Source organism: Lepus europaeus, chromosome 1 (genome assembly GCF_033115175.1).
Source record: "Lepus europaeus isolate LE1 chromosome 1, mLepTim1.pri, whole genome shotgun sequence".
In the NCBI taxonomy this organism is placed as follows: Eukaryota; Metazoa; Chordata; class Mammalia; order Lagomorpha; family Leporidae; genus Lepus; species Lepus europaeus.
Window position 1 is genome coordinate 162,303,608 of NC_084827.1, and position 27,336 is coordinate 162,330,943.

Here is a 27,336-nt window from a genome sequence, read left to right on the forward strand (position 1 = left end):
AGGGAGCTGGATCGGAAGTGGGGCAGCCGGGACTCCAACTGGAGCCCATGTGGGATGCCTGCCCTGCCGGACAAGGCTTATCCTGCTGTAGCACAGCACTGGTCCCTGTGTTCTATTTTTAAAGTGTTTGTCATAGGCTGTCAGGTTGGAAGCCGAGACTGGAAATCCTGTAGGCACAGTCGCTTGCTGTGCAGGCTGGGAAGACCTATCTCAGAGAACGGAAACAGCTTTCTTCCCAAGTGACACGGCAAGTTGGTGGCCACGTCTGCTCCCCGACCAGTGACTTGTAGCAACGTTAGATTTTCAGCAGCTCAGAGGATTTGTTCCTAGGGACTCTTGTACTCCAGAGAGCAGGCGGAGAAATCTGTGTTCCAGTATGGTTAACGGGAGGCCTGGCTTCAAAAAGAAGCTTCGTTGGATTTAAATGTAAAGCAGTGAAGTGATGCATCAGGAGTTTGAGAATTTTCTGACTCTTCCGAAAAAAAAAAGGGGGGTTTGTGACCTCGTGAGACAAGGACCACACCTGCCTGACTCACCACTGCATTCCAAGCACCTGGCAGAAGGCAGGCACTCAGCAGACACCTGGTAATTAGGGTTGAGTTAATGGGTGAAGGAGCCAGGAGAGTGACCGCCCCGCTGGGAGAGTTGTCCAAGGGGCTGAGTCAGCCGCTCTGCACACACGCGGGGGGCAAATGCAGGAAGCCTTTCTGTGTAGACTGATGACTGCAACAGCAGGACCACAGACTAAGGGCTTCCCTGATCTCAACAGTTCCGTTCTGGATTCAAAAGCAACAGTTTTCACCACTCAGCACTCACGGCGCTTCTCTCAACAGCAAGAAGAATTGATGTGAAACTTGTGGAGCTACTCATGCCCTCGCAGGCTGGGCCTGCAGTGGCTCCGTCACAAGAAAGGGCCTAAGAGGGCTTCGATGGTGCAGCCCTACCTATTTTCTAATGGCTGTCAACAACGGGGAGAAAACCACCTCCCTGGACTTCCAAGTTTGTCTTTTTCAACTTGCTGCTTAGCACTTCAGTTTGCTCAGAGATGGCTTTCAGAACAGGCTTCATTCCTCGCCACCGATGTGGCCGGACCACGGCTGCCATGTGCCTTAGCAGCAGCTCATGTCCTTCGAATCAGCTCCCTGAGAAGCTGAGTCAGCAAATCACTAGGCTGAAGTACCCTGGGCCTGTAGAAGTTCTCCTGTGGTCTTGGCAGTGAGGACCTTCTGGGAGCTGCAGCCCCATAGGGAAGACTGGGCTCAGATCTGGAAACTTCCTCAGTGCTGGGCAACTCCACCGAAGCGTGAGTGCCACAGTAGCAGAGGGAACATGGAATCCAGGCAAAGCACTCAGCACCAGCCGTGGCTCCCAGGAGCATCAGTAAATACTGGGAATCACTGGCAAGTGCTCATGGGCACAGGCCACCAGAGATGGCTTAGTCTACCGGGTGATGAGTCAGCTTTTCATTACTATGACGAGATACCTGAAGCAGTCCACCTTTAGAAAGAAAGGAAGTTTATGTAGCTCAGGAGGCTGAAAGGCCACAGCAGGTGTAGGCTTTGGCTGTCAGTCAGGGCCACTGTGGGTGCTGGAGCATGTGGTGAGCCAGGAAGCAGAGAGGCCGGGCCCAACTCAGGCTTTTATAACAGCCTTCTGAGGGCACCCCCGCAGTGACCTAAGGACCTCCCACTAGGTCCCACCTCCTAAAGGCCCCATGGCCTCCCAGTAGTAGCACTTGAGGGACCAAGCCTCTAACACATGGGCCTTTGGGGGACATCTGACTTTCCAACCACAGCATTGCGTAAGAGCATAAGCTTTGAAGTCAGAGAAGCCCATATGTGCTCTGCATCTCGCCAAAGGTGTGACTTTGGGCTAGAACTCCATTTTCTCTATCTGGCAAATGTGAGCAATGCCCCGTGGAGTGCAGGACAGAGTCCCACTCATGATAGTGTTCACTTAACAGTCACCATTTGGGTATCTGAGGGATGAACCAGCAGATGGAAAATTCTCCTCCACCCCCCCCCACCTTTCAAATAAGTAAAAATGAATAAACTTTTTTTAACTTGCATCTTATAGTTATACCTACAGAAGAGCCTTTTAATATGCATTAACTCACAGAGACCATTTTGCAAATCTTTTTTCTTAACTGCTGGATTTGTCTAACCTCTTTATGTTATATTTAAAAATATAAACACATATGCTAAATCCAGGTCAATAGCCTGTCTAAAAAATTGATTTATCAGACCAAACTCAACTAAATGTTTTGTTCTTAATTTCCCAAAGCAAACATGTACAGATTCAGGCTCTAAGTTTCATACCCTGTCCCAAGCAGTTCATCCCTGACACAGAACATAAGCAAAACCAAACAAACAGGATAGGAAGGGTAGGCAGTCCACAGCTCCTGCCTGCAGGGCCAGCTGCCTGCTGCCCTCAGGCCAAGCCTGAGAGCTTGGGGTCCGGCCATGTGGCTGACAATGATCTGGAGGCAGACACAGCTATCTGCAGAAGCTAGAACCTTCTGAGGGCTGCCGACACACAGAGAGAAATAGGACCTGTTTCAAACAAAAATCGTATCCTGATTTAAGGCATTCATCAGCAACCTTAGAAGTAATTTATTCAAAAGACCTAGCTTTAGAAATTAGCCACTAGACTGACTTTCAAATAAATACATAAGATGGCCCAAGTGCTTGGGCCCCTGCACCCACGTGGGAGGCCCAGAAGACACTCCTGGCTCCTGGCTCCTGGCTTCGGATTGGTGCAGCTCTGGCTGTTGCAGCCAACTGGGGAGTGAACCATCAGATGGAAGATCTCCCCCTCTCTCCCTCTCTCACTCTATCCCTCTCTCCCTCTCTCTCTGACTCTCCTCTCTTTCAAATAAACAGAAATTAGCCAGAGAGATAAAGCAGCTTAGCCAACAGGCCACCACCACCCCCCACCAACCCCCAGTCTTAAGCTGTTTCCACAACCCCACTTGCCCCCCTCATCCCAACCGGGAGCCTGGGCAGCCCGCAGGGAAGCTCTGGGTGTCACCATGCCAACATTTGAAGCATCAATAACAAGCAAGACCAAGTCATCTCCTCTGCCACCCACCTTCCCCCCAGCTCAACAATAGCTAAGTGAACTCAGCTGAAAGTTTCCAAAGAATTTCACTCTGGGGCCAAGCCCAGAGATGGAAACTTTTAGCCTGGGAAGGCAACTTAGCAGGATGCAGAGCAAGTAAAAACAGAAGGCCGGCATTCGGAACAAGGAGGTGATCGCGGCTTCCACACAGGCGACCCCTGGATGCCCAGCACCGTGCCTGGATCCAACCTGCAGCTGCCCAGCACAAGTGAGGCACCCAACTGCTGAGTTACAGGCATGGGGCACGGTGACCTGGCACGTTGGCACTGGCCTTCCCCCTACCCCCCAGGGCCTCTGCAGCTGAGCAGCTCACGACTTCTTTCAGAAATGCCATTGAGGGCTCTGAGCTAACACAGAGACCATGCGGGGCTGCAGGAAGGGGTGCCAAGGGTCTCCTGCTGGCCCCAGAGGAGGCAGTCAAATGTCACGAGGTCTTCCAGGCAAGAATCTCCTGTCCAAGTGGGCAAGATGGGGACTCGTCATGGGACCACCCAAGATGGAGGCTCTCATTATGAGACCACCCTGCTTCCCACTCGAGCAGACACCAGCACTTCCCCAGGGCAAGAATGCCCGATAGCACCCAATGAAGCTGCTGTTGGGATTAAGGGAAACCAGGGGTGCAAAGCTCTGAGCTTGGGGCCATGCACTCAGAACTGACTTTTCACACAAAAGCACCTTGAAGACAGGGCACTGCCTGGCTCTCTATCTCCAGAGTTTGTCATTCTGTTGGCACCCAGTGGTGCCTAATTAAGACTACATAGATGCCGAGTACTGCCTTGTGGGTGAGTCAAGCACCAGGGGGCCCCAGGAGGGCTACGCTCACAACAGCAGTGGGGCCCCAGCTCTGGGAAGGTGTGGGAGACAAAGCATCTCCATGACAGACAGATGCTTCCTGTTTGCACCATGGCCCCGAGAGAACTTGGGGATCCCCCAGGAGGCTGCGCTAGGAAGGGCCTCTCTCAAGGGATGAAACCAATAAGGCAGGCCAGTGAGGAGATCACGGCCAAGCCCAGGTCCAGAAGCCAGGCTGGCATCAGGAGCTCCTCTTCCAACCACACAGATCTATGTTGAGTCTCCCCACCCAGAGCGTGGGTCCTCTCACACCCAGGGCCACTCCGCACACCAGCCACTCGGTGGCCAGGACGCAGCTGTGTAAGTACAAAGCACACGCAGTGGCCGAGGACTGTCGCCACGTCTCAGTGAGCAGCCGCAGCCCTTGCATTTTACATAGACCATGGTTTGCACAGGATTCCAGCGTTGGGATCTTGGGCTCCAAGCTGACGCTATTGGGAAGCTGAGGAACCTTTAAGAGGCAGGGCCCAGGGGGAGGTCCTTAGGTCCCAGGTATGGGGTCCTTCCCCAGCCATCCTTCAGTAGTGACTCCTTTGAGTTCTCAGGGGGAGGCTTATTACAAAAAGACCAAGCCTGACCTCACCCATCCCCTTCTACTCCTGCTTTAGGACACAGTCACCTGCTGGCTCACGCATGTGCTCCTGCCATTGCTCTACACGCCAGGAGGTGGCGCAGCCAAGGCCAGCCCTGGCACAGAACCTGAGCAGGGCCATTTGGATTTTCATCTTCCCAAACTGTGACCTAAATAAACTTTACTACTCCACACGTAGCCAGTGTCAGATATTTTGTTCTAGTGACCAAGAGCTAATACAACACGCAAGGAAATAGGCATTTAGAAAGTTCGGTCTCTCACCCAGGATCACACAGGTGCTAAGCAGCAGAGCTGGGAGCTGAACCACCTAGACCATCTGGCTCCCGAACTTAGGTCTTTTCTTTCTTTTTTTTTTTTTTTTTTTTTTTTTTTTTTACAGGCAGAGCGGACAGTGAGAGAGAGAGAGACAGAGAGAAAGGTCTTCCTTTGCCATTGGTTCATTCCCCAATGGCTGCTGCGGCCGGTGCGCCATGCTGATCCAAAGCCAGGAGCCAGGTGCTTCCTCCTGGTCTCCCATGCAGGTGCAGGGCCCAAGGACTTGGGCCATCCTCCACTGCCCTCCTGGGCCACAGCAGAGACCTGGACAGGAAGAGGAGCGACCGGGACAGAATCCGGCGCCCCAACTGGGACTAGAACCTAGTGTGCTGGCACCGCAGACAGAGGATTAGCCTATTGAGCCACGGTGCCAGCCCAGAGCTTAGGCCTTTAACACCGTGCTCCTGCCCAAGAGGGTGAGAGCTTGACTTGACGCAAGTGATGCGGATCTAGGTACCTGCCGTTGGCTTAGCCAAGGAGGGCACTGTGCAGGAGGAAGGGCCAGGTGAGATACAAAGGAGCCAGGAGCAGGCTGCCAGGGAGGACTCAGCAATGATGCCCAGATGGGGGTGAGAGATTCCAGGATTTGGATGTTCCCCAACATCACCCCATAAGCTTGTTCTGGCATCTGGAATTGCCCCATTTAAAAAAAAAAATGTATCCCCTTAAGCCCAGAATATCATGTCTGTGGAGCTGAGGACAGAGGAGAGGTTTGGCCTTCAGCCATCAGCCCAGTCCACAGATCCTCGGAGGTATCTGTGCTGTACTGCCCTGGATGGGCCCCAGGGCCCACGACCCCAGCCTCACTTGCACAGTGCAGCTGTGCTGGGTGAGTCCATGTCCCTCAACTCTCTCCACACTCCTCATGCTGTCTTCCCTCTGCCCTGTGAGCCTGAACAACAAACTCTTACTCACCCTTCAAAGCCCAGCCCGGACATCATCATCCTGCTCCACACAAACGTTCTAACTCTCCTTGCACTCCTCAAAAATCAGTTCTGGGGGGACTGGCACTGTGGGCTTAGCGGGTAAAGCTCCTCTGTATCTCACCTGGCCCTTCCTCCTGCTGCCATGCCAGCATCCCATATGAGTACCACTTCAAGTCCCGGCTGCTCCACTTCCAATCCAGCTCCCCGCTAATGCACCTGGGAAAGCAATGGAAGATGGCCCACGTCATTGGGCCCCTGCATCCATGGGGTAGACCCAGAAGAAGCTCCTGGATCCTGGCTTCAGCCTGGCCCAGTCCCAGCCATTGCAGCCATTTGGGAAGTGAACCAGCAGAGGGACAATCTCTCTCTCTTCCTGCCTTTGCCTCTCCTTCTCTGTAACTCTTTCAAATGAATAAATCCTCTGAAAAAAATGAGTTCTCATGACTAGACAGTCTTTAGTGTGCTGCACTGTGTCTATTTTGCTTGCCTTAAAGACTAATTCGACTCCATGCACCCTACAGGGCACAAACATTTTGTTGTGATTGTCCCACCCCCACCAGAGGACTCAAAAGGAAAGCTGGGTTTTTTAGCTATTTATATAGCTTGATGTATTTCTGTCCTTTGTGATATATACATAACCTATATGACATAGACTCTCTGACTATAACCACCCTCACATGGACCACCCAGTGACACCAAGCACTCACCTTGCTGGGTGACCCTTCTTACCCTTACTCCGTCTCCAGACACTTTTTCATCACCCCAAACTGAAATCTTTAATTCACCAAAAAATGTCCTCCCAGTCCCCTGGTAATCACTGTTCTGCTTTCTGACTCTGGATCTGACTGTTTCATATACATGGAATCGTGTACTGTTTCTCCTATGGCACCTGGCTTATTTCACTGAGCATACTGTCTTCAGTGTCCAACCATGTTGAGGCACGTGTCATAATCTCCTTCCCCTCTCAGCCAGAATAACATGACAGGGATATCAGGGCCGGCGCTGTGGCATAGCGGGTAAAGCCACTGCCTGCTGCTCCATTTCCAATCCAGCTCTCTGCTATGACCTGGAAAAGCAGTGGAAAATGGCCCAAGTCCTTGGGCCCCTGCATCCTTGTGGGAGACCCGGAAGAAGCTCCTGGCTTCAAATCGGCACAGCTCTAGCCATTGCGGCCAGTTGGGGAGTGAACCAGTGGATGGAAGACCTTTCTGCCTCTCTGTAACTCTGCCTTTCAAATAAATAAATAAAATCTTTTTTAAAAAGTACTACAGCGCTATGGAAATTAGCTTTGCTTAGCCTTTTACCTGTTGATAGACATTTGGGTTCCTTCCACCACTGGGCTCTTGGGAGTAACATGGTATGAACACAGTATGCAAACAGAAAGGCAACTTTTTGAAGGGGAATGGGGCAGGGAGAGATCTGGGTAACAAGGCCATGCCAAGGGAGAGAGGCTGGGGTCCCTCAACTTGGGGGAGGGAGAAGCCACAGCCACCCCCTCCTGTTTCTTTATGCTTTGCTCGTGAAGCTTGGGCAGTGACTCCAGCAAGGACTGAAACAAACCCAGTCAAGGAAGAGACACACACGCAGCAGAGAGCATCCTAACCCCCTACACAAGCTAATGCCCTTAATCCTCAGGAGGCCCTCTACACAAATACTGCCGACACCCCCATCTTACAGGAGAGGAAAGCGAGGCCCAAGAGGTGCAAAAGTCTCTCACATCACCAACTAGCAAGAGACAGAACCGGGATTAGAACTCAGATTAAGGGACTGGCCTTGTGGTGCAGTGGGTTAAGTCACCAGCAACCCATATATGTGTTCTGGTTTGAGTCCTGGCTGCTCCACTTCCAATCCAGCTCCCTGCTAACACACCTGGGAAAGCAGCAGAGGATGGCCCAGGTACTTGGGCCCCTACCACCAATGTGGAAGACTGGATGGAGTTCCGGGCTCCTGTCTTCAGCCTGGTCCAGCCGCAGCCATTGCAGCCATTTAGGGAGTGAACAAGAGTGGATAGAAAAGATAGCCACCCCCCGCCCTCCTTTTCACTCTGCCTTTCAAATAAATACAACTTAAAAAAAAAAAAAGAAAAAAAAAAGAACATAGATCAAGTCTATGCTGGAGACCCTTACAGAGACTCCCCTGGCCCTCCAAGAGGAGGGTTAACGTCCCCAAGTCCCGGTCTGCCTCAACATCCTCCCAAACCAGAGGGAGGTAGGGGGTGAAGAAGCGGGGAGAATATGATGACGAGATGGGGTCACTCGAGCAGAAGCCCTGTGGGGTCCGAGGGGGATGTCGGGGTGGCCGGTGCTCACAGAGGAGATGAACTGCAACCCCGGAGGCCGGGGGACTCCTGAGCAGGAGAGTACTCTTGGCAGCCTGCGCTCCTGTGGGCCTCCTGGCCTGGGAAACCACAAAGCCAAAATGTAAAGGCGTCCGTTTCCTAAGGAAAACACGTCCTTATACATTCTGAGTAATTTCCCGTGCAACGAGGGAAACATAGACACAACACCCCCCACGGGTTTTCGCTTACGGTCGGGTTCAAGTACAGAGAAGCAGGGTCGGGGGAAACTCTCTGCTGCTTCCAAACCTCAGCGGTGGCCTGGAGGCCTGGGGGAAGAGGGGCAGGCCGGGGAGCGGGGGGCGGGCTGGCTCCCCTGCTGCGAGCTCCTTGCCCGTCCTCCAAGGGTGGGGCGGTGGCATCTCACACGTGGAAGGGGCTTTGCCAGCCCGTGGGGAGAAATCACAGAAGCTTAGGCCCAAGTTTAAGTCCAAGTGCACTGTGGGAATGAGCCACTAAGGGCAGTGGGGTCAGAATAAAGGCGAAAGCCACGAGGTCCTTGGTCGTGGACACGATGGTCAGGGAGGAGCAAGCTGAGGGAGGCCAAGGAGGACACCGAAGTAGGGATCGGACATGTCGCTTCCCAGAACCCCCGGAAGCAGGTGAGTGGGCAGAGGACAAACCACACCACCTCCCTGGACCTTGCTCAGTCTCCCTGCACACTGTGTGACTTCCAACATCCCTTCCTGCAATTTCAAAGGATAAGGGGGGAGGGGCTGGCTGGGGGAGGGGTGCGTTACCGTGCAGGGGTGGTGTGGGGGTCTGGAGCTGGGTACTGGAGAGCCAGGAGAATCTGGACCGGCCAAGAGTCGATCTGCACTGCAAATGCGACGCAGGGAGCATCCCGACTGGCAGGGGTCCCGGGTATGGAGGGTCTGGCAGCTTCAGTGCTGAGCAGCTGGCCTGTTTTTACACTAGCAGAAGATTCAGACGTGGGGATTTCCGTGTCTCCAGGGCCCCGAGGGCCCCACCCTGACTGGGGCAGCCTGAAGAAGTTGAGATCCCCCTGGCCAGCAGTGGCCAGCCTGCTCCAGTCTGTCCAGCCCTTCGCTGGTCACTAGCCCGCTGGCCTCTATGACCTCGGGTGACCCTCACAGCAACCTCAGGAGCAAGGATGAATCCTTGTTCCCACTCTACAGATGGTGACACTGAGGCTCAGAGGGCACGTTCATGGTGGTAACCCACATGGCTAGCAGAGGCAGAGGTGAGCCCTTGTCCCCAGCCTCCTGGGGACATGTGGGCACCAGGAAAGTAACCGCTGTCCCCCTAGCATATGTCTGATCAGAGAGGAAAACAGAACACCAAGGGCAGAGACCCCACCTCATCTTCTGGGAGCCCCCAACTCTATTGACCCAGGGCCCACCAGCAGGTGCTGGAGACAAAGATTCCCAGTAGTAAGGACGCTCGCCAGGGCCCCAGGAGCCCTGTGGTTGAGGCTACAGCCCCAGGCCAATCACTTCACTGGCCTGAGCCTCACCTATCAAAAACAGGAGCGACATTAGATCAGCAGTCTCCAGTGTGTCAGAATCAGATCCTTGCCTTCCTAGCACGAATCTTACTGAAGCCCTGGGTAAACAGAACATCGGGCCATTCCCAACAGCTCGGAGCACAAGCCTGGCAGCCGGCTGCTCATCAACTTTCCCGTTGTTCCTTGGAACCCTGCACTGGACCAAAGGCAATACTGGATGCCACTGGGAAGCCATCGAGCTGTCCAGTGTCCTGGGAGGCTTGGTCCTCCTGCACAGGGCCACTAAGGAAAGACCTTCTCAAAACCGAATGCGGGCCGCCCATGTCTCCTCAAGCCATCCCACAGGTTCAGTCGCCACCCAAATGCTATCAACTCCCAAATCTTAAACCCCAAGGCACAAGAAACACCTGCCCAGCGCCTGTGCTTGTTCGCTGGTATGCCATGTCCACGGCTGTGTGACTTACCCTAAAACTTAGCAGCTGGAAAACAACAAACGTTAATTAGGACAGTTTCAGAGTGTCAGGGCTGCGGGTTCTGGGTCAACTTCTCTAGTGGCAGTCAAGGTGTCCGCTGGGGCTGGAGGACCCACTTCCGACACGGCTCACCCCACTCACGGAGCTGGCAGGTTGGTGGTGGCTTTGTGGCACAGACTTCTCCCAACATGGCCGCTCATCTGTGGGAGAGTAACCAAGATGGAAGCCTGAGGCTCCACCATCGCCATATTGGGTTTGTTAGGAGTGAGTTACTAAATCCAGGCCACAGTTTGGGGGGAGAATCAAGTTCCACCTCTTTCAGACAGAAGCATCAGAGAATGTATGGATCTATTTTAAAGACACCATGCTAAGTGTAGATTTCTGAGTTCTTCCCTAAAACCCAGTCCCCTTCCACTGGGGCCTACTAGAGTAAATCGAAGCCTGAAGGTAGCATCCTCTCTCAAAGTAACAGAACACCAAGTCCTCTGCTTCTCATCTCCCACCACTCCGTCCACACAGTAGCAGACCATGATGGAACCCTGCTCCAGCTACAAAACCTCCTGTGCCTACTTCCCTATCTTTAAACAACCATGACAGCACCTGCCTTGTGGTAAGGATGGAACATTCCACATAAAGCCATGGCTGGCACCTAATAAACGCTGAATAAATGCTTGCTACTACTGGGTTTCTTGGATTTGTGTCTCTATTCATCTGTGTCTCTCACCAAGATGATTTACATGGCCTCTTTGTCATTCTCCTTAAATCCACTGTTCCCAGCTATGGTTGCCACAGAGCAACCAAAGGGAGCTTGGCAAGTATACATTGTTTTTTAATATTTATTTATTTATTTGAAAGGCAGAGCTAGAAAGAGAGAGAGGGAGAGAATCATCCTAAGCTATTTTCCCAGGTGCATTAGCAGGTGGGATAAGAAGTGGAATAACCGGGGCACAAACTGGTGCCCATATGGGATGCCGGCATTGCAGGTGGCACATTTACCTGCTACGCCACAGCACAGGCCCCACAAAGAGCACATTTGATCTTCCTTTTAAGATTTATTTATTTGAAAGTCAGAGTTATAGAGGGGGAGGAGGGGAGGGGAGGGGAAGGAAGGGAAGGGAGGGGAGGGGGAGAGACAGAGATCTTCCATGCACTTGTTCACTCCCCAAATGGCTGCAATGGCCAGGGCTGAACCGGGCTGAAGCTAGAACTCAGGAGCTTCTTCCATATCTCCCACATGTATGCAAGGGCCCAAGGACTTGCACCATCCTCCGCTGCTTTCCCAGGCACATTTTCAGGGACCTAGATCAAAAGCAGAGCAGCCAAGACTCAAACCAGTACCCATATGGGATGCCGGTGCTGCAGACAGCAGCTTAACCCACTGTGCCACAGTGCTGGCCGCACACATTTGATCTTCTTCAGCAACCACCCTCCATCCCCATTGCTCAAAGACCTCCAAAGGCTTCTATTGCTCTAGAAATGAAAATAAAGCCTGGCTCTTGCCTGCAAGGGCCCCTCTTCCTGCTCTTCAGAACATCTTCGAACACTCCTGCCCACTGTCTACCACAGGGCCTTTGCTCATGCTGTTTCTCTAGCCTAGACAAAACACCTAGACAAATTCTGATCATCCTTCCAATCTCAACTCGTGTTATTTTCCAAGGAAACCTTCTCTGACTTCTGAATTTCCTTAGAACACACACCACAGACTGTGATTACTCAATTCATCCTTCTCCTTCCCCCTGGACACTCAGCTCTATGGCAGCAGAAACCACACCCACCATGGCTCCCCAGTGCATACGCAGCTTCCACCCCAGTGTCTGGCACAGGGTCAGCTGCCAACAAACATTTGTGGAATGGATAATGAAATGTTCTTCCTCCCATAGGTGCTCATAGTGAGGGTTCCCAGGCCCAGGGACAGAAAGGATCTGCCCTCCACAGCTTGTCCCCTCACTCCTCACATGCCCTGGAGGTGCTGGAGCATCAAGATCTTCCTTAGGGGCAGCTCAGCGCCCTCGTCTGGATAAGCAGAAACAGGTACCAGCCACTTCTGGGAGCTCCACAGGGGGCTGCATGTCTCGCTCTGGGCCGGCTGGGGCTGTCCACACCTCTGAGAAAGTGATGGATGGGCCTCCTCTGTGACCTTCTCAGATGCCTGAAAGACTCATATTTGCCTGGCTTCCTGGAGACTGCTCACCAGCGGTCCAAGTCTCTGGCCTTCCCCTCCACAGGCCTCTTTGAAATCAGGATCAGGAAACATGTTCATTCTCTTTTTAGCTTCCCTCTTGACCCAACTTCAGCCACCTCTCTAGGACTGCTTCTCCCCTCAGCTCTTCTAAGTCCACACCATGGCAGGGGCAACTCAGAGGGGCAGAGAGAGCATGCCACCCAGCTTGCTAGCTGTGCCACTGACCTGCTTGTGGTCCTGGGCAAATCACTTTCTTTTTATGAGAATAAACTCCAACTCTACCTGCTCCCTCCTGCAAGGGTGCAAGGATACAAGGGCCCCCCACTCCATGTCCACCGTTGTCCCCCAGTTACTTCTTTCATCTCCTTCCCAGCCATTCTCTGAGGCTGAGGACACTGTCACAGAGAGGCCTCTTCCTCCCTGGGAAGACTGTGTTCTGCTTCTGAGCTCAGCACAAAAATCCAAATCTGCTTCTTGGGGGGAAGAGAGCTACTTCTCACCATCACACGAAGACTCCCGGTTTTGCCCATGAGCTCCACAATTGCTCCCCTCAGCCTTCCCATGCACACAGCTAACTTCGTTGGGTCAAGCCTGCCCGCTGCCATGCCTGCTGCTGGCGTGCCTGGTGATCATTTGCACTCCATCTGCATCCTGGCGTCTGAGGCTCTCCTGTTCCCACCACGAGAATCACGACACATGCACCTGCAGCTCACGCACTCGGCAAGGCCTAGCATGAATCCTTGCAGGAAGCTGGAGGGAGAAGCAGGGGGCATTCCCGCCCACCCTGGGGGTGCAGCCTCCTTTGCCAGCCTCATAGCCATGAAGCACCGAGCCCCCATCCTGCTGAGGACCCCTGGCCTGAGACCCAGCCCCAACAGTCCAGAGTCCTTGTCTTGCCCTTGCTCCTGCTCTGAGGCCCACCACCAGGGAGCAGGCAGTCCTGCCTGAACTTCTGAAGGCACTGCTTCAGAGCACCTGACCCCTTCCCCGGGCCTTCATCCACCCATCTGGGCCACTGCCTTTATCACCGGTCTTCAGGCCAGGAGGGCTCCCAGCACATTCTATCTCCAGTCCTCACCCCCCACCCCGCTTTGCTCCTACAATGAAACGAACCAAAATGTCTCCCCCACCCTCCAAACACTCCTTCGTCAAGCATTTCTAGAACCCCGGGGTAGATCTGGAAGAGACTTTCGGGGCTTGCCCTAAGATGGAATCTCCCTTTCCTTACATCTCTGTGCCTTAATGATTTATTATTCAACAAAATTTCCCGAGACTCTGAACTGTGCTGGCCTCTGTTTCATGCACCGGGATCGAAGCAAGGAACAAACCAGACAGGAACCCCTGCCCTTGTGGGTTTGCATTCTGGACAGCCCCACAGAGACACAGCCAAAATCCAGAGAACTTCCTCTGCTTGTCCTGAGGCCTCGCCACCTCCCAAGTGGAGCCAACTCTTCTGGCGCCGCCATCTTGAATCTCACTGTTGCCTTCTTTCAAGCTCAAGCCCCGAGCTAGCTGTTCTTCTGCAAGGTAGTGCTGCTTCTCCTCCAGGATCCCCACTGCTCTTCCTTCCCCCGCTGCCACAGCCGCTGCCCACCCACCCCCATCAGATTCATTAGTCAGCGCTTTTACCCAGCCCCCCACCCCGCCCCACCCTGGGAGGGCAAGCAGTCCCTTTTGTTTTGTCCCATCGGCATGGCCAGCCTGCACTGCTCTCCGCGAAGATTTTCTCGTCCCCAGAGGCTGCTGCTGGAGTCCACAATGACAGGGGAGCTGAACATTTCCCAGTCGGCCGCCAGCCCTCAGCAGAACTTGGCCTGGGGCCCGTGCAAGCATCTCAGGAGATGAAAATCAACTTTCCTGGACCCAGCCCCTGGCTTTCCAGTGGGAGCCACAGCCTCCGCAAGCTGCTGGCATCCACTCTGGAAAGGACATATGGGATGGTAAACAGGGCTGTGGGTGCCCTGCAGCTGCAGACTCTGCAAAGGCCTGGCCCCTTCCACAAAAGTGGACCCAACAGGCAGCCCATGTGAACTTGGTGCATAACCCACTAGGGCCATGGAATTAGTGCTTGGGACCCCTGTGCCACAGGGCAGCCAAAGGCCTCCCGAGAGCTCGGAGGTTGTGACAGGGACTGAGATCTGCAGTGCTATGGACCATTCTGGCTCTTCAGTCTCACACAGGGAGCCCTCTGTGTGACCTGACCCCTCTGAGGGGTCGCATGGCCCTGGCATGGACAGCAAGACCCAGCCTCCTCACCTGTCTTCCGCACGTGCGCTCAGAAAGACAGCCATCCACCCTCACAGGCAAAGTGACCCGTCAGATCCCAGCTCCCTGTGGGTGGACAGCTGATGCCAGCCCACTCTGCCTGCCAGGATCTGGACTTTCTTGGGCCACACCGCTGTACCCAGGGCCCTCCATTCACTAGCGCCCAGCCACCCTGTCCCCAGGACTGTGACCCCTGCCTAGCTAGCTCACCCAGTCCATCTCAGAGGACACCCTGCAAGGAGGACACGTGGGGTGAGAGCGAGAGAGGGCTGCTGCAGAATCTGAGGGATCTCCCAGGTCTGGGACCTGACGCCTGTGGAGGACAGACTGCAGTGCGCCAGGATCGTCCCTCCCAGCTCTCTCCTCTCTGGGTTAGGAGAGTTTGGAACTAAACAGCGTGGCCAAGGCACAAATCACTCAGATCTGTAGCTCAGGAACCGAAGCTAAGGAGGGAGCAATGGCTTTAGGAGACCAGCTGACCTGGGAGGAGAAAGGGGGCAGAAAAGGAAGTGGAGCTGGAGATGGCTCCACTGGCCTTGGTATAAGACCTAGGCAGGTCAACAGGAGAGGGGGCCAGCGGCGGGCAGAGGTCATGGCTGAAAGGAGGGCAGCTCCAGGGCCGGAGGCGCTTTCCTAAGTGGGCAGACATCATGAAGGCCTCCCAGAGGTCAGGGCCCAGACAAGCACCACATGCACCTGGGAGGGAGAATGCCAGCTTCCAGAGTACAGCCTGCAGGCCAGGGATGCGTGCGGGACCCTGAGGGGCTGGTCAGTCCTCCTGCCTCACAGAGAAGACAATGAGGGTGCGGCCAGCCCCTTCGCTTTGGCCTCAGTCACCCCCGATCCCCAACAGGGCCCAGCAGTACCTCCCAGGACAGGAGCCCTGACACTCACAGCACCTTACAGCCCAGCAGAGGGACCACATCCAAGGCTCCAAGTGTCACCCTGTCCCCAGCAGCGCGGGGCGGACTGACACCAGCATTCTTTGGACCTCCTGTGCATGCTTCAACCAGGCTACTTTATGTCCATTTCTTGTTTCCTCTCTACTGAGGTTCTATTTTGGCTTTCATTCAAAGAAAAAGTCACCAGGCTCAATGCCAATCTAAGGCCCTCAGGCTGACGCAGGGTCCTCCTAACTTTGATGTGCGCCACCTTTGCACCGTGGTCTCTTCCCCAGAGCCCAGCTCGCAGGAGGAAGAGCTGCCAGCTAAGCCCCCCAAGGACCCTCCCCCAACACCCATGTGCACAGACTGTCTGAAACCCATGTGTGCTGAGCAGCACCAGGCCCTGTTATCCACAGCAGGGCCATTTACACAATTGTGGGCCCACCCCACAATGCCCGCGACACCATCCTGGGGCCAGGGTCAGCCTGTTCCTGGGCCACAGCTGGTCCCAAGGGCTGGGTGACGGGGCTGGGGTGGGGGCCTCTGCTTCTCTTTGGGCTGTAAAAACGAGAGGTTTGGATTAGCAATATGAGTTGGTAGCCTTTCCCAGAATGCGGTCTGATTTCATCCCATCCCCTGGGGTGACTCCTGTAGCCCTGTCTTCTCCCTAGCACAGCAAAGGTTCTCGGGATCCTGCAAGGAGGCGGCTCGGAGGCAGTGAAGCACCGGGCGATGCGTTAGATCTGCGTCCATGAGAGGTCTCCTTCTACACTCACTCCCAGCAGGCCTTTGGGGGAGGCACCGCCATGAACCCCATTTTATAGACGAGGAAACAGGTGCGGGCTTCTCAGATGGCGAGTGGCAGGCAGTCTGACTCCAGAGCGGGAATTCCTAACCTCCACCCCCACACCACAGCCCTCGGGCTGGATCACGCCACCTGTAGGTGAAGCTCTTACATCTCCTCTATCCCCAACGCTCTCAGAGCCTCTCAGAGCGGCCAGGTGCCAGGACAGGCCATGGCGTGGGAGAGAAGTCACAGGACAGGTGGCCATGGAGCACCTCTCAGGCAGGGCCAGCTGCTTCCTCTTCCCACCACGCAGCTCTTTGTAGAGTCACCCAGAAATGGAGAGGAGACAGAGAAAGCTCCTCCAAAGATGACCACCCAGACAAGGATGGACGGCCCTGTGACAGCCACAGATCTACGCACTGGCTACCTCTAGCCTTGAGGTCTTCTCTCCATGAGGGCTGGGCCAGGGTCCTGTCGCCTTGGTTGGAGGGGAAGGGGTGTGTTTAAATGTCCATGAGCAGGATGGGCTCCCTGCCCTCCTCAACTCTAGCCCAGGTCCTACTTGCAGTCCTTGGCCTCGAAGTGCCACGTGTCCCCCAGGCAGGTGCAGGGTTCCCAGGCTCCACCTCGGCATGCAGGTGGGCCCGTGTTTGGTCCGCAAGACACCTCTCTCCAGCCGGAGACTCTCCAGGGGGCCCCTGGCCTGCCGCAGCCGCCATGGAGGCCTGCCTCACTCACGTCACCTGCCCTCATGGTCGGTGGCCCACCCTGCATTGTCCTCTCCTGCCTGTGCCCCTGCACTGTCCTCTCCCCCTCTCTCTGTGTGTGTCTCAGTCCCCCTCCCTCTCGCTCTCAGGCTTTCTCAGTATGTCTGTCTGTGTCTCTTTGTCTTGTGTCTCTATGTCTGTGTCTGTCTGCATCTGTCTCTACATCTCTGTCTGTCCCTTTCTGTGTCTCCCTCTCCCTCCCTCTATCACTATCCACACCTCTCTGTCCCTCTCAATCACCCCCCACCCCCTGAATTTTCCTGGGTCCAGTTACACAGTGAGGCAGCAGCTAATTAGTAGCCAAGGTCCCCAGTCCAGGCTTCTGGAGCTGTGTTCGAGAACCTTCGAGTTCCACAGTAAGTGTCCAGGCTCGCACACAGCACTTGGGAGCCCCTGGGCCTGGAAGTGCAGAGCCTCACAGACGTGACATGCATGGCTCCGAGTTGGACACTGAGCATGCTCTGGGCCCCTACCTTCTCCCCTCCCATAAACAGGAAATAACAATCAATGCCTGCTTTGAAGGTTTGTTGCAAGCATTAAATGAGATTTGTGAGTCATTACTCAGCACCCAGTGCTCAACATTACCTATGATCACCCGTCAGACTGTGGGCAACAGGAAGCCTCCAGAGTCCCCAGAAAAATGACAGTTGCCACCAGCCCCTTACTCTGGAATGAAGACAGTGAACAAGGCAGACTCTTCCGGCAGCAAGAACAGAGTCTGGCCCCATTACCAGGCTGCGGGGAGACCCCTGGGGCAGGGGACAGGAGGGGTAGATGCTTCCCCATCCCATTTTGCAGATCAAGAAACTGAGGTGGGAGATACAGCACAGGAACCCCAGGCTGTCAACACCCAGCACAGAGATCCTGCTGCATCAGCAGTCAACTTGGAGCTCAGCAAACATCACCAGGGGGTTCCTGGGGGCAGCAACTGGAGGAGGGGGCATGGGAGACTCAGACTCCCCACCCGGACTCGGCCCCCAGGAGGGTCTCCAGCCACATGCCAGGCTCAAGGCTGGCCAGTTCTACACCTCCCCTGCCATCGGATTTTCCCAAATCCTGCCTCTGCCCCATGGCAGGCAGAGCTCTCCCAAGCCTCTGTTTACAAAATTATAAGCTTCCTTTGTCCCCAGTCGCCTCTGGTTACCAGAATACTCATCGGCTCTCCCGAGCTTTCGGGTACATGGAAAATGTGACTTCACTCCTCAGGGATTCGGGGCCTTAACAGAATGGCACTGGGGAAAGAAAATGAGAAAGGACACCGCTGTCCACTCTCGGCGGAAAAGATGGCAAGTCAGGACCAGCGGCAGGACCGAGGACCCCAGGAGACAGACCAGGATACCCTGGCCCTCCTCTGAACCCCACGGCCTGGCAATCAGCATCTGAGGGTGTGGTCAGCAGGGAGGGAATGGGTGGCCAAGGACAGGTGTCAAAGATGGGACATCATCCTCCCAGATTGGACCAACTTACTGATTTCTACGCTGAGTTATTCAATCAGTCACTGGCTATGTGTGCTTCGAGTGAGGGGTTCTGGGACCCAAACACCTGGGCTAGCATCCTGGCTCTGCATTCTGGGCCTCAGTTTTCTCTTCCGTTTTCATTGTTTCTGTTTCATAGCAGGAACGATGCAGTGATGACCTCCCAGAGGCTGAATGAGATGACATAGGCCCGGTCTCAGGACCACGCCCAGCAGAGCAGAAGCTCCTGAGACCTGTGGCTCCCACAGCTGTCACTCCCTCCAGCAATGTGTCCAAGGCTGACGTGGTCCTGCTCAGGGCCCATTCATTGCTGTAGGCCTGGATCCTCAGGGAGAGCTTAGCAGGCAGCCTGGCCAAGTAACAGGTGCTTTCTGTTAGCAGTCCACATGGCCACTGAACCCTGTCCCGTTCAGAGGCAGGCACTTCAGTCTCGGTCTCTGACCAGATACTGGCCCTGCCTATCTCCCCCCAGCATCATGGGAAGAGAGTTCTGTGTGGTCACCAGCCACTTCTCCCTGCTGGCTACACAAACATGCCCCATCCCAGCCACATGGTCCCCCGGAGCCCATTGCTAACCAGAAGCAGACAAAGCCCACTCCAAATACATGACACAGTCAGTCCACTTTCAGGTCCAGTCTACCTGGGCACTGCTCTCAAAGGCACTTTTCTCTCAAAGAACTCTAGCTTCCAGGAAAAAGATAAGTCAGAAAAGCAAGCGCCTCCTTCCCTCCCAACCCACAGCCTCCACAGCAGGGCCCCCAGGACATAGGCCGCCCACGTGGGAGTGGGGAGGGGGTGGAGGCAGAATCATGAGGAGGACAGACAGCGCATCACTGTGCCCCACAGGGGTGGACAGCACGCAACATCTCTAGAGTGACAGAACACCCTGCAGGAAGCAAATCTACCTCCCACCACCCAGGCTCCTGAACACCCGCACTCACGCTATCCCCTGAGGTCAGACGTCCTGGAGAAGCCTGGCCAAGGGAGATCAGGAGACTCATCCCCACCACTGTGCTAAGGCCAGGGCAAGCATTGATGGGGAGGCAGCACTGACCTGAGAAAGGAAACTTTTCAGAAGTTTCAAAAGCGGGTGGTTTCATAGCCAGCCTCCGTGTGTATCACAACCATCGTGCACTCTGGCCTTAGAATCAGCCCTTAAGGCATTCAGATCTGGCTAAGAAGCCCATGAGAACATTTCAGGCATGGAAAGCCAACACTCTGTGGCAAAAAGGAGCCTACATGGAAGATCTCTGTGAGGGAGATCCCAGTGGAAAGAAGGAGCCATCAAAGAAGGAGGTACCTTTCTCCAAAGGGAGGAGAGAACTTCCAATTTGCTTACAGTCCTGTCTAAATAATGACAGAGTTTGTGAACTCAAGAGGCTTCCATAACCTTGGCAGCTCATGACAAGAGCCTTGGGTGATCACTGATGTCATAAATAAGAGTGTCAATTGTTAAATCAACAACAGGAGTCCCTGTGCACTTGCTCCCCATGTAGGACCTCTGTCCTTAATGTGTTGTACTATGAGAATTAATGGTAGAACTAGTCTTCAAACAGTACTTTATATTTTGTGTGTCTGTGTGGGTACAAACTGTTGGAATCTTTACTTAATATAGAGTTGCTATTCTGTTTATAATTAAAAATGAATCTTAATGAAGAATAGGATAGGAGAGGGAGTAGAAAGTGGGACAGGAGTGCGGGTGGGAGGGCGGGTACAGGGGGAAGAACCATTATATTCCAAAAGCTGTACCTATGAAATTTCTATTTACTAAATAAAAGCTTTCTTAAAAGAAAGAAAGAAGGAAAAAAGAAAGAAAGAAAAAGAAAACCATCATGCAGAATGAGTACTTCTGCACCCTGCTACTGATAAGGAAACAGAGATCCCAGGAGGACAGGGTTCAAGCCACAGAGCCACGCGGCCAGCCACGGGAAGACAAACACACTCACCCGCTGTTCCGTATCAGTGACCAAGCCCCCTTCCCAGGGGAGGCTCAGAGCCGCAGCATGAACTGACCTGTGAGGCTGACCCTGAAGCCTCAGCTCTTTTCCCACCTCCTTTTCCTGGCCCTGCACAAGGCGCAATCAGTGGAAAGTCCCACCAGGCCTGAGAGTTGGTGGTCTGCCCGGTTTCCAGCTAACAAGCAGAGACGCACCAGCCAAGGACACTCGTGGCTTTGCCTAGGACTCAAGTCCTCAGAGGATGTGGAAATCAACATGAAAGTGGAAATGTTTGGAAATAAACTTCAGCAGTGCTCTGGGAAACACAAGACAAAGCTTCTCCATTCCTCCTGGTTTCCTCCCACCTTGCCCCACCTCAGCTCCATGGCCTGGAATCCTTAATTCTTTGGCCGAGCAGAGGGGTTTCTAGAGGGGAGACCCAGTGTGCTGAGCCTCTAGCTCAGACTGTCAGAGATGGAAAGACACGCTCATCAGACAAACGAGAAAACTATAGATCTGGATGATAGAAGCCACTTGCCCAGGGTCAGGCACCTGAGTACACACCTGGGCACACTTGTGTGTGCATGCAAGTAAGACTTGCATGCTGCGTTCTGGCCTGCACAGCCTGCACGTGCACTCCCGCACGTATCACAAGATCCTCTGCACCCGCCCCTTCCCAGCTCTGAGCCTGCTCATGCACGGACAAAGACTGCCCCCTGGTGGGCGTGGGGCCCCTCTTGGGACCTGCAGGTTCTCCTTAGACTCCAGGTCCTGGACCAGGATGGAAGCTGCTCTGGGATCAGGATCTCTGGGGTCAGGATGAGGGCGAGAACAAAGGGGAACCTTGGTGTCACAATCAGGAAGTTTACTGGGGAGAGAAATGCCTGTTCTGAGAAGAGACACAGCAGGGCTGGGCAGAGAGAGAATCTGAGCCACAGCACAGTCACCTGCAGGCCTCCACGGACCCAGCCAGGAGCACTGAAAAGTGTGACGACTCCTCAGGGCTAACATGAAAACACAGGCCAGCCAATGTAACTGGAATTTCAGGTGAACAGTGACTATTCATCTAGCACAAGTCCATCCCACACAAGGCGAGGAAGGCACCTGGGCAGAAGAGCAGAAGCTGGGCCGGCGCTGTCCCACAGCAGGAAAAGCTGCCGCCTGCAGCACTGGCATCCCATATGGGTGCTGGTTCAAGTCCTGGCTGCTCCACTTCCAGTCCAGCTCTCTGCGATGGCCTGGGAAAGCAGTAGAAGATGTCCCAACACCCTGCACCCGTGTGGGAGACCCAGAAGAAAATCCTGGCTCCTGGCTTTAGATCGGCACAGCTCCAGGTGTTGCGGCCATCTGCGGAGTGAACCAGCGGATGGAAGACCTCTCTCTCCCTCTGCCTTTCTGCCTCTCTGTGTGTAACTCTGACTTTCAAATGAATAAATAAATCTTTTTTAAAAAAAAATAAAAACTGCTAGAATGCAGTGATGGGCACTGTTTACACAGAGGGAGACAGAACAAGCAGGTAACACACTAAGGATGATAGGAGCCAGGTTTCTTATTATTACACGCGGAAGCAGGAAATACGGAAGGAGGCAAAACAAGCATAAGCACTGTGAAGTTAGAACTGGTGCACGCTCCCATATAGAGATAGGAGAATACGTGGAGATACAAATTTGTATGTACATGGCTATTAGGGTCTCCTTGTTTGTCCCCTCCCAAAATCCACAGGGTGGATCCCTAATTCCCAAGGGGAAGGTAGTGGGAGGTACAGCCTTTGAAAGGTGATTAGGGTCCTTGAGGTCATGAGGAGGGAGCCCCTGCAATGGGAGTTGTGTCCTTGGAAGAAGAGGGAGAGTCAAGCTGTCTCCTGGGAGGACCACAGAGAAGAGCAGAGGGGGAACCAGGAGGAATCTGCACCCTGTGCTCACACTCCCCAGGCTCCAGAACGGTAGGAAATCAATCTGTTAGTGAAGACACCTGGTCTGTTACAGTAGCCTGAAGTGACTGAGAAAATGACCACCGACTCTGTGTGTGTGTGTGTGTGGTTTGCTTGTGCATTTGTTTGCCTGAATGGATAGACACATGTTCCCAACCTCCACCAAGGAGGCTCTGGAGTAGCAACACCCCAGCAACAACGAGCACACACCTGGGCTTCTAAGTCTCATCCTGTACTACGGAAACCAGAACTCTGTGTGGAAGTGGCCACTTCTAAGAGCAGAGCAGCAAAAGTGCTGTCAGTCATCGAGCGAGCAGCGAATGTCAGAACACCCACCCATGACTGCCTGCTCCTCCCCTTGCTCCCTTCATGGTTTGCCTTCATGGATTTCGAAGAGTTATCATTATTAGGTTTATTCACATTGCTATCTCTTCTGAAGGAATCGAAGCCTTTATCATCTGCACTGGTCTACTCAGGCTGCTGTAACAAAATACCCCTGCCGGGCTGCTCATACCACAGATGTGCTCACAGCTGTAGGGGCCAGAAGCCCAAGATCAACGTGCTGGAGGGCTGGTTTCTGGTGAGGCCCCCCTGTGGCCGGCCACTGTGCTTCCTCTGGGGAGACAGAGGCCGGGCAGGAGAGGGAGATTGAGAGCCTCTGCCTCTTCTCATCCTGTCAGACTCCAGGGCCCTCATGTAACCGTGATTACCTGCCGAAAGACAATCTCCAAATACAGTTGCATTGGCAGTTACGACTCCAACATGTGGCTTTTGTTTTTGCTTTTGGTTTAAGATTTATTTATTTGAAAGAGTTACACAGAGAGAGAAGGAGAGGCAGAGAGAGAGAAGTCTTCCATCCACTAGTTCATTCCCCCAGATGGCTGCAACAGCCAGAGCTGTGCCAATCCGAAGCCAGGATCCTCTTCCAGGGCTCCCATGCGGGTGCAGGGGCCCAAGGACTTGGGTCATCTTCCACTGCTCTCCCGGGCACATTAGCAGAGAGCTGGATCAGAATTGGAGCAGCCAGGACTTGAACCGGCACCCATATGGGATGCTGGCACTGCAGGCAGCAGCTTTACCTGCTATGCCACAGCAACAGCTTCGCATCCTTAACTTTTCAATCTTTATCTTGAAATAATACACCACTCACACATATTTTTTTTTATTTTTGACAGGCAGAGTGGACAGTGAGAGAGAGAGACAGAGAGAAAGGTCTTCCTTTGCCGTTGGTTCACCCTCCAATGGCCACCACGGCCAGGGCACTGCGGCCAGCGTACCACGCTGATCCGAAGCCAGGAGCCAGGTGCTTCTCCTGGTCTCCCATGTGGGTGCAGGGCCCAAGGACTTGGGCCATCCTCCACTGCACTCCTGGGCCATAGCAGAGAGCTGGACTGGAAGAGGGGCAACCGAGACAGAATCCGGCACCCCAACCAGGACTAGAACCCAGTGTGCCAGCGCTGCAAGGTGGAGGATTAGCCTATTGAGCAACGGCGCCCGCCTCACACATTGTTTTATAATCTTCAAGTATGCAGTCCCCAGCTTATGATGGTTTGACTTAGAATTTTTTGACTTTACAGTGTGAAAGCAAAGCTACAGAGTCTTCTGGCTTTCACTTTCAGTGCAGTGCTTAAAAGGTACATGAGGCCGGTGCCGCGGCTCAATAGACTAATCCTCTGCCGTGCGCCAGCAGCGGCGGCCATTGGAGGGTGAACCAATGGTAAAAGGAAGACCTTTCTCTCTGTCTCTCTCTCTCTCTCACTGTCCACTCTGCCTGTCAAAAAAAAAAGGTACATGAGATATTCAATGCTTTAAGACAAAATGGGCTCACATTTGCCCTACTGTAGGCTACAATAAGTGCTCTGGGCTCATTTAAGGTAAGGGAGGCTAAGCTACGGTGTTCGAGAAGTTAGGTATATTATATGCATTTCTGACATGCTATTTCATGATTTGATTTCACTAATGGAACACATTGTGCACAGAAAATTTATCAGGATGGACCATATTCTGAGCCCCTAGAAGTAAGTCTTCAAAGGATCCGAGAAATACAAAGTGTTTACTATGACCAAAATGGAATCAGACAGTCAAAACTAGAGAGTAACAATTTAATTCCTAAATATTTCGAAACTAAATACTGCTTATCTAAATAATCCATGGGTCAAAGAATGAATCAATAGAGAAATTATAAAATACTTTTTGCTGATGAAAATGAAAACACAACATATTATAACGTATGTGATTGCTAAGTTATATTTAGGGGGAAATATACAGCACTAAAAGCTGTATTAGTAAAGATAGGTCTCAAGCCAATGATCTCATTCATCTTCCACATTAAGAAACTAGAAGGGTGGCATCTCACTTAGCATTTACAACAGTTAAGACCTCTGCGTCCCACCTGGATTCAATACCTGGCTCCGGCACCTGACTCTAGCTTCCTAATGCAGACCTTGGATAAGGCATATCTGGACTAAACTCCTAGCTGCCAGCTTCAGCCAGGCTCAGTCTGAGCTGTTGTGGGCATCTGGGGAGTGAACCAGTGGATGGGAATGTCTTTTTGTCTGTCTGTCTGTATCTCTCTCTCTCTCTCTCTAACTAGAGAACAAGAGTAAATTTAACCTACTGTAAGAGGAATACAGAGAATAATAAAGAATAGAACCAGCAGAGCCTAGACAGCAGCCTAGTAAGCAACGCGGCCAACTCCCACCCTGCAGAGACCCCAGTGTGAACAGAGACCCCAGTGTGAACAGAGACCACAGTGTGAACAGAAACCCCAGTGTGAACAGAGACCGCAGTGTGAACAGACTGCAGTGTGAACAGAGACTGCAGTGTGAACAGAGACTCCAGTGTGAAGAGAGACCCCAGTGTGAACAGACTGCGGTGTGAACAGAGACCCCAGTGTGAACAGAGACCGCAGTGTGAACAGACTGCAGTGTGAACAGAGACTGCAGTGTGAACAGAGACCCCAGTGTGAACAGAGACCGCAGTGTGAACAGACTGCAGTGTGAACAGAGACCCCAGTGTGAACAGAGACCACAGTGTGAACAGAGACCCCAGTGTGAACAGAGACCGCAGTGTGAACAGAGACCCCAGTATAAACAGAGACCCCAGTATGAGCCACCTGCACAAGAGCTACAGAAGCCAGGTCACCGCCTGTGGACAGAGTCTCCATTGCTCCATTATCAGGTGGGGATTTGTACCCTGATGAGACAGATCAGTTTTGGTGTGTAGCACCACTAACCTCTCATGGGCCTGGTGTGTAACCCCAAGTCTGCACAGATCTGGTGACGTGAGACCCTGGTGTTACTCACCCAGGGCCTCGTGAGTAGCTGAGGAGTCGCCTCTATACCCACCCCTACAACCTTGGGCAGACAGTAAGGAATCACAAGACTTTTGGGAACTCGGTGCCAGGATGATAAAACCAAGACCAGGCAGATCCCAAGGGTCCCTGTCCCCAGGCTAGCACCTGCAGACAGGGCCTGTGAACCTGCTTCAGTGCCAAGGGGAGAATTCCATGATCTTGCTTGAGCAGTCTCATACCCCAGCCAGCATCACCGGTGGCTGATAAGTACCATAGCTAAACACTGCTTAGATTTCTGGAAGCACAACTACAAATGAAACCAGACTACTAAAACGAATGCTTCAGTGTATTCTAACAATCATCAGGAATTTCTATGGAACCATGGTGTCACCTAAAGACCAAAATTAAGTGCCAGAAACCAGTAGCTGAAGTTTCTAAATTCTCAGATGAAGATTTCAAAATAGCTGTTTTAAGGAAACTCAACAAAATTCAAGGGAACACAGAAAAATAATCTAATATTCTAAGGGAAATTTGATAGGTGGAAGTAGTTAGCAGCCGGTGCTGTGGTGCAACAGGTTAAACTGCTGCTCCACAGCACCAGAATCCCATAGGGGTGCCAGTTTGAGTCCCGGCTGCTCCGCTTCCAACCCAGCTCCCTACTAATGTGCCAGGGAAAGCTGCAGAGGATGGCCCAAGTCCTTGGGCCTCTGCACCCACATGGGAGACCCACAGGATCCTGGCTTTGGACTCACCCAGCTCCAGCTGTTAGAATCATTTGGGGAGTGAACCAACAGATAGAAGTTCTCTCCTCCCCACCCCCTTCTCTCTCTCTCTTTCAAATAAGTAAATAAATATTTTTAAAGACAGAGACAATGGCAGAAAACTTCCCAAACCTAAAGATAGAATTATCTCGGTATAGAAAGGTCAAAGGTGACCAATCCGATTCAACCCCACCAACTCTACCCCAACATATACTATACTCAAGCTCTCTGATGTTAAAAGACAAAGAAAGGGTTCTCAAGTTGCAAGAGAAAGGAAGCAAATAATACATTAAGGGGTCCCAATTCACCTGACTGAGGACTTCTCAGAACCCATGCGGGCCAGGAAGGAGTGGGATGAGACTTACATTAGGAGAAAACAAAATTTGCCAGCCAAGAATACTGGATCCAGCAAAGCTATCCTCTAGATGAGAGAGAGACACAAAGGCATTCCAAGACAAACAAAATCTGAGAGGCTAACACCATCAGGCCTGTGCTACATGAAATTTTAAAGAGAGCTCTTCAAATGGAAAGAAAGAGATGCTAAAAAGTAAAACGAAAATATCAGAACACTCAAGGTAAGAGTATCCCAACAAATGCAGAATGACCCACTATTGCAAACATGGTAAATAAATCATTTATATCTTTACTGTGAAGACTTTAAAATGGCAATTATTGCACTAAAATTTTGAGACTGACAATATAAAAACAGGTCAAATGTAAGATCAAAAACAAAATGCGGGAAAGAATGGAGCACAACCGTAGGCAGCTTATCACAATTTCTTATCTCTTTGTTCTGCTTCTCTCTTGTCTTATTTTTATAATCAATGGTATAATTTCACAATAGCTCTTTCAAGCCAAAAGAAATTTTTTTAAACCTCAAAGTAACCACAAAGCAAAACATATACACAGACTCACCAAACATAATAAGCCAGGAATCAAAGTATACCACTAGAGAAAATCACATAACCACAA